The sequence below is a fragment of the Aulonocara sp. 'chitande type north' Nkhata Bay genome, linkage group LG12 (genome assembly GCF_057382095.1).
Source record: "Aulonocara sp. 'chitande type north' Nkhata Bay isolate Kocher_YH1m ecotype deep benthic linkage group LG12, A_spYH_male_GT1.1, whole genome shotgun sequence".
NCBI lineage: Eukaryota > Metazoa > Chordata > Actinopteri > Cichliformes > Cichlidae > Aulonocara > Aulonocara sp. 'chitande type north' Nkhata Bay.
The window spans coordinates 6,113,163-6,133,894 of record NC_141355.1 but is presented as its reverse complement, the minus strand read 5'-3'; the positions used below and the strand labels follow the sequence as shown (position 1 = coordinate 6,133,894).

Here is a 20,732-nt window from a genome sequence, read left to right as displayed (position 1 = left end):
TTTCTTCTGTCCCTTTCAACTGATCTGTGTGTGTGTGTGTGTGTGTGTGTGTGTGTGTGTGTGTGTGTGTGTGTGTCCCACATATTGCATACTCTGCTTTTGTCCTCAAATCATGTAGGAAGTGTCTGTGTGGTTGAGCTGGTCTGGTCTGTCTAGACTTTCACTAGATAGATCAGGCTGCACCCACCTGTGAAACAGGTGGAGGGTCACCAGGACATGCAGAACTTGCTGACAGACTGCTGGCCACCTCTTGCCTCCTTAGTAGAAAGGGGCCACTCCCAGAGGCAGAGGGCTGTGAGGCACCGCCCGCCGGGCCCTCTCCTTTGGGAAAACCCTCAACACTGGGCCGAACCTTGGAGTTCTGTATGTCCATTCAGGCACACTCCATGCTTGATCTGTGGGCAATTCCTCTCAGAAGTGGAGGTCACGGTGGAGGCGTCCGAGGGCGGAAGGCGTTCCCTCAGTGGCTCTCCTCTTCTGAGATTGTGTAAAAACAAAAGTTAATGTAGTGTAAGCAGCTTGAAAGAAAGTAACTGAACTTTTTTAAATTTCTGGGAGACGGTTGCTCACACGCGGGCGGCACAGTGGTTAGCACCGTTACCGCACAGGAAGAAGGTCTTGAGTTCAGCTCTACCGTCGCTCTGTGTGGAGTTTGCATGTTCTTCCTGCTTTTGCGTGGGTTCTTTCCTAGTACTTCGGCTTCCTGCCACAGTCCAACGACCTGCAGTTAGTGGCAATAGGTACTCAAAGAGTGTAAATTGGCGATAGGTGCGAATGGTTTTCTGCGTCTATGTGTTAGCCCTGTAACAGACTGGTGACCTGTCGAGGGTGTACCCTGCTTCTCGCCCTAAGATAGCTGGGATAGGCTCGAGCTGCCCTGTGACACTGGAAAAGAAACACAGCAGAGAATGGATGGGTGGCTGATCAAACGTAAACATTTCCAGTCACTTTCAGTTCAAGCTGCTTAGCATGATCTCACATTTGCCAATTTCTCTATCTCTTCCCCCTCTGTTGTGTGTGTGTGAGATATTCTCACTTTTGCCATTTCTTCTGTCCCTTTCAACTGATCTGTGAGTGAGTGAGTGTGTGTGTGTGTGTGTGTGTGTGTGTGTGTGTGTGTGTGTGTGTGTGTGTGTGTGTGTGTGTCCCACATATTGCATACTCTGCTTTTGTCCTCAAATCAGGTAGGAAGTGTCTGTGTGGTTGAGCTGGTCTGGTCTGTCTAGACTTTCACTAGATAGATCAGGCTGCACCCACCTGTGAAACAGGTGGAGGGTCACCAGGACATGCAGAACTCGCTGACAGACTCCTGGCCACCTCTTGCCTCCTTAGTAGAAAGGGGCCACTCCCAGAGGCAGAGGGCTGTGAGGCACCGCCCGCCGGGCCCTCTCCTTTGGGAAAACCCTCAACACTGGGCCGAACCTTGGAGTTCTGTATGTCCATTCAGGCACACTCCATGCTTTGATCTGTGGGCAATTCCTCTCAGAAGTGGAGGTCACGGTGGAGGCGTCGGAGGGCGGAAGGCGTTCCCTCAGTGGCTCTCCTCTTCTGAGATTGTGTAAAAACAAAAGTCAATGTAGTGTAAGCAGCTTGAAAAGAAAGTAATTGAACTTGTTGAGATGGTTGATCAAACTGAAATATTACTGTCATGGTCCAGTTACGCTACATGTATATGTATTTGTTTTTGTTTCTCTCACTTTCTTTCTTGCTTCCCTGCTCACAACGCGATGCCTGGGTGGACCTAATCATGGGCTCCCGGTTGCTGTCCTCACACCTGCAAGCAATTTCTCACCTGAGGTTCATCATCCTGTTTACCAGCCACTTCTGAAGGCAGTTGCTTGGAGCCCTTTGTCGCTGGACTACTGTGTAACATTCGTTAGTGCAATTCTAGCTTTGGAAATATTTTGATTTCTCTTTGTGCTTTGCTTGGCATTTAACATTTTGTCCTTGTATATAGATTTTCCGTGCCCCGCCTTGAGACCCTGTTCGTGAGTGTGGCAGTTGCAGTGAGCCTTTGGAGCCCCCCACCCTCCATGGACCTCTGGATTCGCTGGACCCCTTCTCCCCACTTGTATATAGTGCACTCTGTGTCATGTAAATAAAAAAAATGTTTATTGTGATTCGTAGTCTGCGCTTGAGTCCTGCTCAGCCTTGACAATTTTTAGTCACTTTCGGTTCAAGCTGCTTAGATTCCCATGATCTCACATTTGCCATTTGTGTGTGTGTGTGTGTTTGTTTGTCCCACATATTGCATACTCTGCTTTTGTCCTCAAATCATGTAGGAAGTGTCTGTGTGGTTGAGCTGGTCTGGTCTGTCTAGACTTTCACTAGATAGATCAGGCTGCACCCACCTGTGAAACGGGTGGAGGGTCACCAGGACATGCAGAACTCTTGCCTCCTTAGTAGAAAGGGCCACTGCCAGAGGCGGAGGGCAGTGAGGCATCCAACCCCCATCTCATCAATAGGGGGGTATGATCTGAAATAACAATAGATTGATAATTGCAAGTTTCAATAAGTGGAAGAGGACATTTATCAGTGACAAATGAATTTATCCAATAGAACATTTTGTGGACAGGAATATAGTCGGAGCATGCCCTGGATGAGTATCCTTATTAGAGCTTCTTTCTAGGTTAGAGAGCACACAGCTTGTACCTCCAGCTAAAATGAGATTGTGTGTTGTCATATCCAGAATTCACGAGAATTAATAGACAATTAAGGTTTCATCATCCCATTTGGGGGCATAAATGTTGGCTTAAATCAGTTCATAAAGTTGTCCATAAAGTCCATAATGTTGGCCAACCACAGTAATACGGACCCATAATAAGGACCCATAGGATCAGATAAAATGGTTGATACAGGAAATGGGACGTTTTTACCCATAAGGATGGCCACCCCTCTGTCTTAGAGTTAAAGTTGGAATGGACTATTTGGCCAACCCAACCAGTCTTCAATCTATATCGGTCTGCTATACAAAGGTGAGTCCCCTGTGGAAAAGACATATCAGATTTTTTCAGTTGTGTAAGCACCTTTTTGTGCTTAACAGGGTGATTCATAGACTTAATGTTCCAACTTACAAAGTTGGCTGCATAACCCGTAAGCTTCGCCTGTATATTGACAGCAGCCATAGAGTTATCTAATCAAAGAGCAACAGTATGAATGTGTGTGTGTGATAGCCACTAACGTCTAATCACACTTATGTGAATTAACTTATATTTCAGCTATTTTACTTTAAATGTAAGTGATATTTTCTTTTGAAAATCCTCTAAATTAACTAGTTTTAACTATAGACCTGGTAACTAGTCTGGGATATTTGTAGCTGATGCTCCATTTTTGTACCAGTAGGTGGCAGTGTGAGACCATGGTTTGGCCTGTTGTTAGTAGTCGGAAGCATGCTCAGCACTGTTTTCTCATAATGTTACATGTACTCCCTGCCTTATCATTTCTTTCCTGCTTGCAGGCTAGTATTGTACCAGAAATAGAAAATAAAAGCAGTCACACCCGATATATTGCATAGATTAGTTATTAAGGTCAGAAACTGAAAGCACAGAAACATTGTTTAGTCTAGTAAATTCAACGTTCTGTAATGTTACTGATCGGCTCCACCTTTATAGTGTGTTGTTTTAGTTGTTTGTTTTCTGCCATAAAGTATTTACTTAAATTCAGTGCACATATCAAGATGGTAGTGATTACACCATTCTTTCGGAATCTTTCGAAATGCATGGATTATCTTTTTAGCATTCATTTTGAAGCGAGTTTCATAAGAAAATCGGCTTTGTCTATGACAGTGGAATATGTTCATTCTCTTTGTCTATCTGATAACGGAACACGTATTGAGAATATGTGAAATCCTATCTCGCTCTTGACGGAAGCAGTTGCATCTTTTCCCTCTCCCTTCCCTTATCTTTCCTGCTTGGCTTCTCATGTCCTTGTGTATTCTCGTGTAACTTTCTAACCCTCAGAGAGTCTCTCAGTCTTGTTCTCTAAGACCTAAAGAATTATGAATTTGATCAACTGGTCCCTTAACGAAATTGACACCCTATTTTTGATGAGAAGCCTGGGCTCGGGAGAGCCTGATTGTCCTGCAGAGCCCCTTGCTGCCGGATACTTGATGGTCGGTTGCGTCGTGTGTCTGGCGACACTCTCAATAGAGGACGTTGAACGAGATCTACCCATTTGGAACCATGATAACAGAGTTCTGGCTGATCGGAGCTGGCTTGAACCTGGCTTATCGAAAACAAAGAAAGCGGTCCCACAAGGCTGGCCGACGTGATTGACGATGGGCAATCTCTGAGTACTCACACTGTGTTTATTGAACGCAATATGGATAAGATCTTAGAGAAGCTCACGGCTCTGCAATGGGAAATTGACAGATCAAGTGACCAGTGATGGACATTAGACCAACTGTGAAATTGCATGCAGTTGTTCACATTAACCCAAACAATCATCTCCTTCACTCATTTGGCTCCTGAACAAGAAATTCTCTCTGATCGTATCCTTCAAGGACACCTGCGTCGGATCAGGACTGTTGACTTTGCTTAACCAGGTAAAAGGACACTCTCTCTCAAGTTGAACAGGACACACACACACGTACACTGACGCAGATGTACACTCACCCCTCTCCCCCCTCCAAACGCCTCCAATGGTTGCACCCACCCGATGCAGACGGCGATTGACCGGGCCAGCGTGGAATCATGCTGCTGTCTACACTGGCAACCTCTCACCCCATTTACCCATCCCTGTTGCTTGTCATGTGTTTTCATGGTGTTACAGTGTGAAGATTCATGTGCTTTTTGTGCTGAGGAATTTTTGTTTTCTGTTCTCATACTGATCCCCTACCAGGAGCTCAGTCTGAGTAGAGTTCTCTTTTTTCCTCCTCCACTCCCCTATTGTGTTGTACATTTCACTGTTTTTCTGTAAGCTCCCTGTTCTGACCTGTCTCCCCAATGTGATGTTTGTGTAATGTATGTATGGTCAGAAGGGGTCCAATTTTGCTGCAGGCAACTGCAAGTGACAAATAAAGCTTCATCATCATCATCATAATGTGAGCTATTTTTGGAAAAAGTAAATACACAGTTGTACTACTATAAAGTAACAAAAGACTGCATGAGCTTGAATTGGAATAAATAATGGAGCAACGACTAGCCACGTCTCCCTGGCTAGTAATTTCTTTCCTGGTTGCAGGAAAGTAATTTTGGAGTAATTTTTGACCAGGATATGTCCTTCAATGCACATATTAAACAAATATGTAGGACTGCTTTCTTCCATTTGTGCAATATCTCTGAAATGAGGAATATCCTGTCTCAACGTGACGCTAAAAACCTAGTTGTAACACATGATACTTTACCACTACAGAACGTAGAGGAAGTTAGGATCTTGGGTTTATGTTCTCTAGAAATCGACTAAGGAGCACGTGACACACAGCTAAAAGAACAGTTAACATTTATTTAAACAAAACCATAAATAGTCATTCAACAATTCACAATGAGAAAATTCCAATAGTCCATGTTTGTCAGCCTGTGTACTCAGTTCAGAGTTCTTTTCAGTCTTTTCTGTTCAGGTGTGTGAAGTGTGTGTGGATAGTGTTAATGTTAGTAGTACTACCCAGGCAGTGTATTGTTTTGAGATCTCATAAGCTTATCTGTCAGGAAGTAACGCGTCTGTCACTTCTAAGTAGGCTGCAAACCTTCCTCCATCGCAGCTGGGATCCTGAATCCTGGCTCGCTGCAGGTGAATTTACTGGTCTCACTCGCACAATTTCACACTCCAACAAAAAGACCAACCTGCACAGGGCAGTGAACACATTTTGCATTAATATTATAAAACAACTTAATCAACACTAGTGACCATACACCTCTCATTTTCGTAAATGACAACTTAATGCAATCGATAATAACAGAATTAAAGAACCTTAAAACGGTTTCCATAGGCACTTATTACACAAAATTAACTCACATCTCCTCTTTTGTGAACAGCAGTAACAATAATCCAGCGCTTACTGAATTGTGAGAATGCACCTCATCGATGCACGAGAGAAGTACAAAACGTGGTCGCAGTACTATTTATTCAAAGACTGGTCATATTTATTTCACTTCAGTTCATTTTTATTTCAAACATGTACATTCACCATCATTACATAATATCATTCAATTCTTTTGTTTGAAAAGGAGTAGGCAGAAGTATACACTTATTTGCCCCTACCCCCTCAAATTTTACATCTCATTCATTTAATTTTCTTTTAGTCTTAAATTAAACAAACAAACAAATGAAACAACAGCAAAACAAACAAAAAAATGACAATATCATTTCTTTCATATAAATAAAGACAGAATATGTAAATTAGATTCACAAATAATGAAACAAACAAACCAAAACATCACTTCAATTACGGTCCTGGGTTTACCCCGTTTTCTTCATTCTTATATTTGTTTAAGATTTGTTTTTTATATTTTATTTTAAACTGGTTTATGTTAGGGGTGGGTGATATAAACGATATAATTTTGGCCAACGATAGAGATTTTGACTGTATCACGCTATCGCGATGGCGCATGTTGATGATGTCATCAAACTGCGCCTGTTTTGGTTGAAAGCATCGCAGCGGCTACAACCATTATCATCTGCAAATTATGCTGGGCGACAGTCATAGCAAAGAGATGAAGCACTTTTGAAATATGGGGAAAGCCAAAAACTGCGCTTCCTCCACTTCCGTAACATTGATTCATTAATGTTGAATTCTCTCGCAGCTGTTCTATTCTCATGTTGTTGCAGTATATTAATAACTAACCTCGTATTGTGGATGAATAATCTTAGTTGTTCTCCTGACTGAAGTTTGGCCCGTGTATAGCATCCTGCTATGCGATTGCATTTGTCCCTGACCACCAGAATCCCTCACGTTAAGTTTTAATGAGTGATAAAAAAAAGTTGGCGTTCATCCTTCATCCTTCACTGTGCTAATGTTATGCTTAAATAGCTGTGTCGCTAGCAATCACGTAGCACAACATTATATACCAGGTAGTCCAACTTCAGTAACCCTACAAACGCCACTGCTGTTTAGTTTCCTGTTTTCATTTATGTTGGAAGTGGTAGCAGAGCTGTACGTTTGAATTAGTTTCAAAAATCTCTCAGTCAGAACATGGTATGTCATGTTTAGGTATAAACTAGCGAGCTAACTTCCTGTTAACTTCTAACTCCGTTAAATGTAATAACTTCTGTTTTCATGGACGCATGGATGTTAAACTTAATTATTACACCTGATAAAGCAGCAACGCTGATAATTTTATTAAAGATGAACAAAATCGCCAAAATCGGTTCGAGGTCCGTAAGCACAACCAGAATTCATACATAAGGCACACTCTCGATTTTTGAGAAAATTAAAGGATTTTAAGTGCCTTATAGTGCGGAAAATACGTTATACAGAAGAAAAGAATATATCGCGATATATATCGTTACTGCACATGCTTCAAATTATATCGCGATATGAATTTTAGGCCATATCGCCCAGCCCTAGTTTATGTTGTTACTTTCTTTTATTTGTTCTGTTCTGACTGTTCCGTAATTTAACTCCCGCTATTGAGATAGACATACTTTGTCGTTCTAGGACTTTGTATTTTTAAATTCCATTTTCCTCTTAAGTTATACCCCCCTTCTCTTTCTATAAACAATTTACAGATGTCTTTTGGAAGCATTTTATTTCTTGCTTTATATATTATTTGCGTTGTTTCAAACTTCACCAAGTCTTGGAATTTCATGCATTTTGATAAAGAGTGCATTTGTATGTTCCCTGTACCCTGCATTATTTATTATTCTAATGGCCCTTTTCTGCATTATAGTTATTGTTTGTGTATTACTTCTGCATGTGTTTCCCCAGACCTCTACACAATAGCTCATATATGGTAGTAGTGAAGCACAGTATAATATGTGAAGTGCTTTCTGATCCAAGATTTGCTTTGTTTTCCCCAGAACGGCAATGCCTCCTTTCCAATTTCCCCCTAACAATGATGGTGGTCAATGATCACACCAAGAAATTTTATTTCATTTACTCTTTCTAAATATACATTGTCAACACATATTTCTACTTCGATATTTTTCTTATGGTTTCCAAATAACATAAATTTGCTTTTATCTAGATTTAATGATAATTTATTTATATCAAACCACTTCTTTAATATCTTTAATCCCTGTGTGATCACCTCCAAAACCTGTGGCAATTCCACACCTGAACAAAATATATTTGTGTCATCTGCAAATATTACAAACTTTAGAATCTTCGATACTTGGCAAATATAATTTTTATACATAATAAACCTTCTGCCCCCCAGGCAGGAGGCTCAGGAGCATTAAATGCAAAACCACCAGACAGAGAAACAGCTTCATTCCAGAAACTGTGAGACTTCTCAGTCAATAATGGACAAGAACTGTTATTGTAGCACCTAATCACTACTGACATCGTCACTTTATCAATGCTAGACATCATGCCATTTGCTGCTAAAGTATTTATACCTACATTTCTATATCTATACTCCATACTGGTACTCAGGTTGTTGCACTCTATTTATTTTATTTGTATTATTTTAATACTTGCATTTATAATACTCAGGTTGCTGCACTTAATTTATTTGAAATACTTATTACTTGTTATTCTGTTTTCTTTTTATTCTGTTTCTTCGTTACTCTGTTTCTTTCGCTCCGGGACCACGTGCACGTAATTTTCGTTACACCTCATGTAAACATGTGATGCGAATGACAATAAAGAATCCATGAATTCTTTTGGACCTAATACTGATCTTTGAGGTATGTCACAAGCAACATCCATCAATTTAGATTCCTACTCATTTATTTGTACATATTGTTGCATATTCACTACATAGCTTTTTATCACTCCAAAACCACTCCCCTAAACCCATACTTTCCATTTTTTTTATTAGAATTTCATGACTGACAGTATCGAATAGGGCTGCCACAAACGTTTATTTTGATAGTCGACTAGTCACCGATTATTTTTGCGATTAGTCCACTAATCAGATCATGCAACACAGAGCTTACTGCACCAGCATGCATCTGCTCTAATATAACTATCATTAGCTTACAGCTTTAAGTGTATGTGCTAACTAAAAAATAAAGACAAGATGATAGTTTATTAAATTTTAATTAAATTTGCAGATTGTTTCGGTGAAGTTTAATAAACTCAGCCGTCTGCTCCTTGCTATCTAAAATATAACAGGGCACCGGAGTAAATTCTCAAGCATCTCACACTTCTGATGATCAGCTGTCTGCTTGACGTTTATTCAGCTGTGTAAAAACTATAACTTTAATCTCAGCCAAACCGATTTACTCAGGAACAAATAAAATACTGAAAAAAGCCAAACAATAACATTTTTAAGTTATCTAAGTGACTTGGATATCATGTTTAACCTGAGTAGCGAAAGACGGCGGTGGGTTTGAAAATGGTTTGCCAGGAGTCTGGTGTTCTCACCGGCTCTAGCGAGCCTTGAACCCCGGCTAGCTATCGAGCTAGTGGGTAACAGACGTCTCCGAAAATGTCGGGGCGCTTTTGAAAATATGTGGTGTCTTGATAAACTGAGCACATATTTGAAGTTTACACAGCTACATTCTCTCCTGAAATATGTTAAACATTTATTTTGTGACCCAGAAAGAATAATAAGAGTAATATTAAAACTAACTAGCTGCTGCCATTTTTGGAATCTTCTGTTTCAGTCCGTTATTACACTCTTAAATCCTACTACTTATTCCTTGGGATCTTACAAAGCTTCAAACGACGCGTCGACTATTAAATTAGTCTTCGACGATTTTGATAGTCGATGTAATCGTGACTAGTCGACTAATCGTGGCAGCCCTGGTATTGAACAGTTTTTTTAATTTAAAAAAACTCCAAGTGTGTACTTCTTATTATGTAGGCAATTCACATTTGTCCACAAAACTGTCAAATCTTTTTATAAATTTTTATAAACTTTTTATAAATAGTCACTGGTCTATAATTTGCAAAGTGATGCTTTTTACCTGTTTTGTAAATTGGAATAACTTGAACAACTTTCATTTTTTCAGGAAAAAAACCTTTTTGAAAAGATAAGTTGAAAACGTATTTTAACGGTTTTCCAATACCATAAATAATCAGCAACTCTCTTACTGTTACAACATCAATGTCATTCCAATCTGTACTGGTTTTGTTCTTAAGTCCTCTAACGATGTCATATATTTCATTCTCTTCCACTGCTCTTAGAAACACTGAGCTTCTATTCCTTTCAATATTTTCACCAGTGTTCCTTTCTATTCCATCGGCCTTTATTTCCTCTGCCAGTTTTGGCCCCATATTTACGAAGAATTCATTAAAACCATTTGCTTTCTCTTTCATTTTGTTAATGCTTTTTGTCCCTTCTATAAAGTACCCAGGGTAATCATTGTTCCTTGATTCATTTTTGATTGTACTGTTTATGACATTCCATATACCTTTTGTGTTTTCTTTATTGTGTTCTAACCTTTTAATAAAATATTATATATATATATAAGATATAGGGTGTTCTTTTTTTCCTGGCATTTTGCAGTCCTTTAGTCATCCATGGTCTTCCTGCATAGTTGTGTTTCCTGTTGATTTCAATCACCTGGCAGTTTTTTACCAAGTAATGTGTTACTAATGTGTGTTTAATGTGTTCTTAAAAATGCTTCATAAGGTTTATTAACTTCTTCGTGTTCATAAACATGAACATGAAGAAGTTTCTTGCTTTAAAAGTTAATTTTTAAGACAGTTAAATGTCTTCTCTGTTCGAATTCTTTTGTAAATAATCTTGTGTTCATTTCTGTTAATTTTATAATGGCAATTATAAGATGCAAAGACTGGTAAATGGTCACTTATATCATTGATTATCATTGATTGATTATCATCTCCTTACAGGAAATAAAACTTACTTCCTAGCTTTCAGAAAAAAACATCTCCGATTGGCTTAGAGTATCAAAGATAATACAGCACTTAAAAAACACATAGAATTTACACTACACTTAACTAACGATTAGCTTGCTATGCTAACGTAGTGAGTCAACTCACCGGAAATGAACAGGGATCATAAAAGAGGTACATCGGCATCAACCAAAAATGTCCGCATTTCCCAACAAGCGGAAGAGTAAAATCCTTTTTTTTTTACAAGAAATAGGGAAAAATTCCTGGTGAGTTGCTCCGACCAGCATTTGTAGCCTTAACGTTGTTCTCCTTCGCGATAACGATTCAAGTTCACAAGCACTACACAATCTCAGAGTGCCACCTACTGACACTCTTTGGGAACTACAGTTAATTTCATGATGCAATTTTAGGTGGGTTACATAGTTCATGCATTTATTACTTCTAGGCTGGACGACTGTAATTCATTATTATCAGGATGTCCTAAAACTCCCTGACAAGCCTTCAGTTAATCCAAAATGCTGCAGCAAGAGTACTGGCAGGGACTAGAAAGAGAGAGCAAATTTCTCCGATATTGGCTTCCCTCCATTGACTCCCTGTTAAATCCAGAATTGAATTCAAAATCCTGCTTTTTGCATACAAGGTCTTAAATAATAAGGCCCCATCTTATCTTAATGACCTTATAGTACCGAATCACCCCATTAGAACACTTCCCTCTCGCATTGCAAGCTTACTTTTTGTTCCTAGAGTATTTAAAAGTAGAATGGGAGGGAGAGTTCTTCAGTTTTCAGGCCCCTCTTCCATGGAACCAGCTTCCAGTTTGGATTTGGGAGACAGACACTATCTCTATTTTAAGATTAGTCTTAAAACTTTCCTTTCTGAAGCATATAGTTAGAGCTGGATCAGGTGACCCTGAATCCTCCCTTAGTTATGCTGCAATAGGTGTAGGCTGCTAAGGGATTCCCATGATGCACTGAGTGTTTCTTCTTCAGATTCACATGGACCAAATTCAAATTCAAATTTTTATTTGTCACGTACACAGTCATACACAGTACGATATGTAGTGAAATTTTTTTTTAGAAAATGTGGATCCTGCATTCTGGGCTAAAGAGTAAAGGGCTTTAACGTTGTTAAGTGCTGCTGTTTTTGCAGCTTGTTATCAACACTCAATTCAAAACCTCTGAAGGTATGTAATTATTTTACTGCCTATAGAATTGGCTGCTTGCACATCTGGCAATGCACCAGTGCTGAAAGGTGTACACAGGCAACTTGTGCTCCCATCGAGTTGACATCTATTTCAGCAAGACCACGCTAAACCGCATGCTGCATCTATTACAATAGCATGGCTTCACAGAAGAAGTACCTGGGTGTTAAAATGGCCTGCCTGCAGTTCAAACCTTTGACCAAGAAAAAACACATCGAGTGCATCATGAAATGACATATATGACAAAAAGGACCCAGGACTGTGGAGCAGCTATCCTTTGGCAAACAAAAATGTAGGTTTTTTGACCCAGTATTTGAATTTCTCTGGTCTTGTTATATATTTCTTTGAAGAGGTATAAGATCATTTAGGTTTTTGTTGCTGACTTTATTATTATTATTTTTTTCCAATAATTATTATTTTCAATAATTAAATAAGAATAGTTGTGCACTCTTTAGTGTATTAGAGTCTTGACTTTAATTCAGTAGATGAGGTTAGAGGTGAGGAGGAGGATGACATTTTAACAAGACACCAATCATGCTGTCTCTTTCCTCCGCTTCTTTGATGACAAGAACCCTCTCAGGTGATAAAACAAAGGTATGATCCTTCATATCTTGAGTTTGACTTGCAGATTAAGGTGCAGAATTTAAAATATATCTCTACAGATAACTGACTACACCTTTAAAACCTTTGTGTTACATCTTGTGTATCATTTGGAGAAAGACCTGTTAAGACCAGTTTGGAGAAAAACCTGACTACTTCAATCTCTCTGGTTGTTTCTGAAACTAAGGAGCATGTATTTCATGGTGTTTATGCTAGATTATTCTGATAGTGTCATATACGACACCGACTCATTGTCTTTAATATCTGCTGACAGCCAAACCCTCTGTAGTGGTTTGCTTTATCTTTTTTCTTTTCTTTTTATAGTATCCCAGTTTTGCTTTTTTGAGGAAAGCTGAATGAGGAATGACTCACAGTGTGCATTAGCAGTGACCTGTACAGAATAAATTAGCTGTGTCATAAAGGTGAGTCCAAGAGCAGATTAGACTAAAACCTTATAAATATTAGCATTATGCCAGATAAACAGCCCACCGTGCGGCCACTCCACGGTCCACTCTGTGGTGTTAGGACACGACTTAAGCAGGTCAGAGGTCACGTTGCTGGGGACAGTCTCTCTGGAGGTGATGATTTTCACTTTACCTTTGAAAAGATGACATATTACTACATTAATCCACAGCAGAGCTGAGCAAAGAGTAGCGAGGGTGTCTTGTTACCGGAGCTGTCCATCACAGTGAATATGACCCCGCCTCCAATCCCCATGCACTGTGGGTTCATGATGGAGGTGCACAGCAGCGCAGCAATGGCAGCATCTACTGCAGAGCCATTTTTCCGAAGAATGTCCCTGAAAGAGTTCATCGTTATCACTTTAGTGTTATTGTTATCATGTGTGCACAATTAATTTAATTTTAATCTTCATCAAAATTGTAATGTCCCACAATTAAATTGTCATGACAGAACAAAAACAACATGCATACTCTCTGTCATATGGACATGCATGAATAAACTTTCTGAATCCTTTATCATCCGCAACTGAAAATAGTTGTGGATGATTACTATACCTTTCTAATCTGACGTTGTTGTCCCTGGCTCTCTTTCTCTCTCTCTCCCTCCTGCTCTGTTCCTGTGCTACTGCCAGTGTAACTACCGCCCCTCCCCCCTCATCCCAGCGCAAAGCTCAAATGCGGAATGAAGCAAAAAAAAAGTGCAAGAGGGAGAGAGGGTGAGAGAAAGAAAAAGGTGGCCATGTCATTATGTCATTAGTTTTTCTTCTTTTATACCCTTTCTTGCCAGCCACGCTGTGGAGTACTTGGACTCGTGTGATGGAGCATTGTCCTGCATGAAAATCATGTTTTTCTTGAAGGATGCAGACTTCTTCCTGTACCACTGCTTGAAGAAGGTGTCTTCCAGAAACTGGCAGTAGGACTGGGAGGCTCGCGATAAGGAGCCGGCTTGCGTCGTTCACGTCAAAGACCCGGCTCTAAGAGCCATTTCGTTCACAACTGACACATCACTAAGGCACACACAAATTCTTTTTACACATACAAATCCTGATTTACAAGTACAAAATATTTATGACCACAATTTGAGCCCATATGTTCGCAGTTCTTGGAGATTTTTTAGCGTTTGCATTTGGATCAGTGCATAATCGTATGTGTAATGTGAAAAAAAAATGTATCAGAAGTTTCAAATGTTACTCACTTTCCAATCTCCGAACAATTCTCGGAGTCTGCGGCCACTGCAGCTTTTGAGAAACGGCAATTAGGGTCCTCGTCGTCCGACGGGACAACCTGACCTTTACTTTTACATAACCATACCCCTAACCAAATACTACCAACTATTGCACAACCAAAAAAAAAAAAAACCAAATCCAGAAGATGGCGTGACCGTTTGGGCTGCATATTTTGGGACACCAAGAGAAGCAAGGTAGTGTCACCATAACCCCCTTGGGGCTATTAGGAGTCGTATTTGCCCCCTCAGTGTTCTTGCTGGTGCGGAAAGTATGACGCTCCTCGTCTGACTCAGACATCGCTGTTTTCTTCTCTGCATAACCGTCAGTAGTTCACTTCCTCTGAAAGTTTACCGCTTGTTGATGATTCCCCAGACAGCACAGCTACGTGTTGCGCACATATTTCCGCTGTGTGGGCACTGATAGGCGCAGCGTGGCGCAGACGTGTTCATTGGTAAGCAGAGGTATCTGCTACGTCGTTTGACGCTGCTTCTCTCTCTCTGGCCACTCCACACAGAGAGGGGTCCGGTAGCCAGTAGCGGTTTTTGATACGGGCGACACGGGCGGTTGCCTGGGGCGGCATCACGGGCATCGGCAAAAAAAATAAAAAAAGAATGGTCGTACTCATGCTGCCCCGACATCAGCCAGCGCATATTGGGAATGGCACAGGCACCGATCGGTTTTCTATCGCCCATTTCCTGGGAATAAGGACGCCCTTCGTTTGCGAGGTGAGCCTGCTGCTTGCGGCGCAGAGAGGAGAGGGCGGGGCGGCGGGGAAGTGTCTGGCTGGCTGGAGCAGCATCTAATAACCAACCAAAATAAAACTAAATAAAAACAAACCAACAAACACGAAAACACCAAACATTATAATACAGATTTATAATTTGCATGTTTTTCCGAAATTCAGGCGCACCGAGTCAAAGTCAAAGTCAAAGCTGCTGAAGTCAAAGTAAACTTTATACCATATCAACTTTATTTCTAAAGCACTTTAACATAAAACCAGAGTTTCACAAAGTGCTGTACATGTTAATAGCATACGTAAAGAAAATTAAAATGAGATAAAATAGATACAATAAATTGAAACATGTTAAAACAAATTGAGTCAACCCCTCTAATCAATGCCAAAGGCTTCAGCGAATAAATATGTTTTAAGAAGACTTTTAAATTCAGAGAGAGAAGAGGCCTGCCTAACATGCAAGGGCAGATCATTCCACAACTTTGGAGCAGCTACAGCAAAAGCACGATCACCTTTAAATTTATACTTAGTTTTCGGTACCTTAAGGAGCTGCTGATTGGCGGACCTAAGGGAACGGGCAGGTGTATATGGTTGTAGTAGCTCCGAGAGGTAGGGGGGGGGGGGGCAGGCCATTAAGAGATTTAAAAGCAAATAAGAGAATTTTAAAAACAATCCTAAAATGTACAGGTAGCCAGTGGAGTGAAATTAAAATAGGGGTAATGTGCTCAAACTTTTTTGTTCCAGTTAAAAGACGTGCTGCAGCATTTTGCACAACCTGCAGGCGCCTAATGGTCGCATCACTAACCCCAAAATAAAGTGCGTTACAATAATCCAGCCTAGAAGTAACAAAGGCATGGATTACTGTCTGAAAATGCTGTTTCGATAAGATAGGCTTTATTTTGGCTAATTCCCTCAAATGAAAAAAGCTAGATCTTACAACAGCTCTGACCTGGCTTTCAAGTTTAAGATTTGCCTCTATTTTAACTCCCAGATTAGTGATGACTGGTTTAACATACTGTGCCAGTGAACCAAGATCTATAATAGTGGCCTCAGAAGCGCCACCAAAAACCATCACTTCTGTTTTCTGTTCATTAAAATGTAAAAAGTTCAAAGCCATCCAAGTCCTTATTTCATCAAGGCATCTGAGCAGCGGGTCTACTGAGAAGCCATTTATCTTTTTAAGTGGGAAATAAATCTGGGAGTCATCGGCGTAGCAGTGGAAAGAAATCCCATGTTTCCTGAAAATAGACCCAAGGGGTAGGAGATATAGAGAGAAAAGTCCAGTATATAGAGAGACGAGACAACGAGGCTCCTGTTACAGCAGTGCAAGTAAACAAACAATATATATAAGAAGAGTAAGAAAATAAATATACACTTTAGGACCAGGGGTAAAGGGATCAATAACAATTTAAAATTTACAGTTTGATGATTTAAAGTCTCACACACACCCATCGAAAGGGGAGGGGGCCGGCTGCTTCCAAATAGAGCACATTTCATTCATAATGTTGTAAATCCAAGCCCATTATGTGTTCATGATTTGAATCCTGGGTTGTGTGAAATCTCAGAAATGAACCCTAGACAAAGTGAATCTGTGAACTAAGGTGTAGGTCTGTTAGGTTATGTTGTGGTGATCCTTGGGTTGGGGGATTTGTGTTCATACTGGAGTGCAACATTAAAACCAATGTAAGATGGACAAGAAAAGTTCGGACCGATACGGTATCGGTCCAATACTGACGTAAAATACTGAATCGGATATTGGAGATGCTCACGTGATAGAGCGGCTGAGCGTATTTGTAGCCTCGCTACCAAACCAGCATTTCATCTGGGATGAAGTTATCTCAGAGAGAAGTAAAGCAAGTGTGTAAGTTCATCTCTGAATGTTTGTAAAGCATTCCCACGTTAAGCTTAACAACCGATATATGGAGCGAGTGCCTCTCCTTGCTGCTACTTCAATCATGAAACTGATTAATGATCAGCTGATCGGCTTTTCTGTCGGAGTCCGTCTCTCTTGTTTGTTTTTGGCCCACTTCGCTCCAGAAAGAGGAAACCAGCGGCTGAACAACAGCAGCACGTTTAAGCTTGATAAGCTGTTGTTAGAATGTATTTAATATTACTTTCTACACCAGGATCTTTTTCTACATAGCTGACGGCTGGTAACTGTGCAGGGGCGGATCTAGCAAAGTGTAGCCAGGGGGGCTGATAGGGCATGAACAGGGAACAGGAAAAGCTAGACATTTAAAATGTCTAGCTTTTAATAAATAATTATCTGAATCTTACACCCAATGTTTTAATCTTATGTAAAATATATAGAAGTCCATTACTGTATATGGTAACTGTTAAGTCTAATATACGCTAGTACAGCGGTCCCCAACCTTTTTTGCGCCACCGACCGGTTTATGCCCGACAATATTTTCATGGACCGGCCTTTAAGGTGTCGCGGATAAATACAACAAAATAAAACTAGTACCGGTACCGAAAAAAAGACAATTTATTCATAACACACGTGAAAAGACCCAGGAAGACCGAGTAAACGATAAAAACTATAACAAAATAACGCTGAAAACCAATAAAAACCCTGAAAACTATACATTTCACACCTGAACCTCAACTCTCGCGGCCCGGTACCAAACGACTCACGGACCGGTACCTGTCCGAGGCCTGGGGGTTGGGGACCGCTGCCCTAGTAAGCTATACTACTTTTTCCTTTGGGAAGGTACCATCTCTGCAGTTTGCAGTTCTGTTGAAGAAAGATGTTGAATCTATTTAATTATTCTTGAAAAATAATTTATTTCTGTGCATTTTTTCCCCCACACTGCATCAAATTAAAGTTGATTACGTCGATTAAGCATCATGAGGTGGAGGGTGGGGGGTGGTTCCCTATTTTTTTTTGCTGGGAGTTTGCAAGTCTATTAGTTAGGTTGCTTAATACTCTTTAAAATACCAGAATAGGAAGGATCGAGTATATTAGATTGATCAGTATTGCTATGAAATATTTTGGGTGCAGTGAATTTTTTACATACAAGTATAACAGAATAGCTTTAGTGTTGTTGTTTATTTAAACTTGAGTATGAACTTATACAAAATGCAGCAAGATATTTAAAAAACAGTTTTATTGATTAAAACACACTATATCGGATTCATATTGGTATCGGACATCTGAGATATCCAAATTTATGATATTGGTATCGGACATAAAAAAGTGGTATCATGCCATCTCTAATATATATATATGCAACATATGATCCCTGTAGTTTCATCTTGGACAATGTTTTTGACACTCACTAGTCCTCGGCCTACTTCCTTCTCCTTAGTGTAAAGTCTCAGGGTGCTGGATTTGGATTGAAACCCTTTGATGCATGGTAGATAAATTTCTTGTTTGGATGTCACTGGCTTCTGTCTCATTTTTTGGCCAGCTTATTCTCTCAAAAGGGTATCTGATCGCGGGCAGGGCATAGATGTTGATTACCTGGGTCTAGTTCTTCCTAATTTGCTGACTCCTCAGCTATTGCCTTACTCTGGCTGTATCCAAATTCAGGTTCTGCAGCCTTAAAGTACGCAGCCTTAACGGTCCTCAAGTGAGAGGCTTGTAGGCTTGTTAAAGCCTCTGTCGCGCTGCCCAGGTTGCCTAGCAACCATGACACTAAAAGCTGGAAATGTTTCATACAGCTTTGTTTGACAGAAATGAAGGAGAACATATTTTGTACATTCGTTTCTATATGACCTCTGTGTGATTTAATAAGTATCTGAGGCTGAGACCACAGGACTGTAAAACATGATTGTTGGGCTTCATTTCTGTACTGAGCAGTCATTTAAGATTAGCTAGTAAATAACAATTAGCTCATGTTGTTCATGAGTTTAAAGTCTCACTGTGATAATGTAAATATAATATGGCCAATATTATAGTTATTATATTAATCATGATTAGTTATTACAGCAGTGAGTTTGAACTCCTTGTCAAATACTGAGCTTCAGTAAAGATTCAAGTTGCATTTATTTATATGTCCTATTACCTTAAATCTTCACTCAAAGACAAGTATCTTTGACAGTGTATCTATAGATGTATTATAAGAGGCAAATATTGTTCTTTTAATATGTTGGCATTACTAAATTTGGCTCAATGCTTATATATGTGTAAAAAGCAAATTTATGAGCTGTGATAACCGTTTCTGATAGAATGAAGAGTAGACTGATATATTAAATATTCCTTTATTGGGTGAGAAAATCATACCATGTCATAACTGCTTTAAGTCATACAGAATAGATATCAGAGCCTTAAACAGGCTGACTTCTGCTAAATGGGTCAAACTGAGCAGAAAGTAAACAAACACATAACATCCTTATAGAATATGATGTAACACTATAGATCAACTTACCTCAGGATATATAAAGCATATTTATCAATTACAGCAATATGATGCAACAAACACAGCAGTACTACTAATCCAAAATACTCAAAGCTTCATAGAACTGAAACAAACATGGACATTTATGATAAACACTTTAGGTTTCTGAATATCAAACTTGTTTCTGCCTTTCATAGTGTGTAACTTGAAGGCCCTGAGTACTTTCTCCCACACTGAAAACACTGGGATGATAACATTATTTGAACATTACCTAATAAGACTGATTCAGGACAGACAATTAGTGATTTTAAACTTTTCTAGCAGTCCTTCACAAACAGGGAACAGTCTGTCTATTCTCTCCATCTGTCAGCTGCTGCTGGCTCTTCCTCCTCCTCTTCCTCACACACTGCTGAGTTTGTCCTGGTGGATCATCAGGGATGCAAAGCCTCACAGATGATGTGCAGCAGTGGGTCCCTCAGTCTGTCCTCACTCTGGACACTTGCAGTTGTCACACATGGAAATCAAATGTGTGATAAGCTGCAGGATTCAAACACAAGTGTAACTTATAAATACATGTTCATACTTTTATTCCACAATCAGAGAGAAAGAAACAGAGAGAGAGTGCAGGACAGACAGACAGGTGACAGTCTCAGGTGTACACACTGCTACAAAACAGCACAAGAGAAGGAGGATTTAGTGTTTGTGTTATTACGAGTGCTAAACAAGAAGAGTTCCAGATGGTACAGTGGACACATGTGTGACTGCTGTGATTAAAGCATCTTTCTTTCAGCTTAACGAGTGAACCGTCAGCTCGTTCAAACACACGTTAAAGTCCCTTTGGCTCGACACCAGCGAACAGAGGCAGCAATATAACATAGCTAACATTAACAGTGCAGTGAATCCTGCTTGTGCTGTGATATTCAGGACTGCAAACCGAGCAGCATCACTGACTTTCAGCTTGTTTTGTTTGTGGATATATGACTGACTTTAATTATCCATAAAATGTCACATTCTCTGTAAGATTAAGATCAACTATTGAGCGGCGTATATTTTAAAGTAAAGGCTTTAAAACAAAGTGAACGTTGAAAGTACAAACATCACTAATGTCACATAACTCTGTTGACATGTGGCCAACAGTAATGTTTTCATGTGTGCATCTTAACTGCAATGATACTTAATAGTAGCTTCCAGCTGTACTGAGGCAAGTTATTGCCTGGATGCTGGATGGGACCAATTCCTTCTGGAGATTATCCGGTTGTTCA

General features: G+C 39.9%; 2 long non-coding RNA genes across 2 annotated transcripts; one reads left to right on the top strand and one right to left on the bottom strand.

Moving 5' to 3' along the window:
* Positions 1-1,330: 1,330 nt before the first annotated feature.
* On the top strand, positions 1,331-2,120 carry LOC147316816 (uncharacterized). Its single transcript, XR_015131652.1, has 2 exons — positions 1,331-1,875; positions 1,958-2,120. It is a non-coding gene; the product is annotated as an uncharacterized LOC147316816 (long non-coding RNA).
* Positions 2,121-4,655: 2,535 nt separating this feature from the next.
* On the bottom strand, positions 4,656-14,685 carry LOC147316815 (uncharacterized). Its single transcript, XR_015131743.1, has 4 exons — positions 14,364-14,685; positions 13,379-13,506; positions 13,197-13,304; positions 4,656-5,780 (listed from the first exon to the last, which is right to left on the bottom strand). It is a non-coding gene; the product is annotated as an uncharacterized LOC147316815 (long non-coding RNA).
* Positions 14,686-20,732: the final 6,047 nt, after the last annotated feature.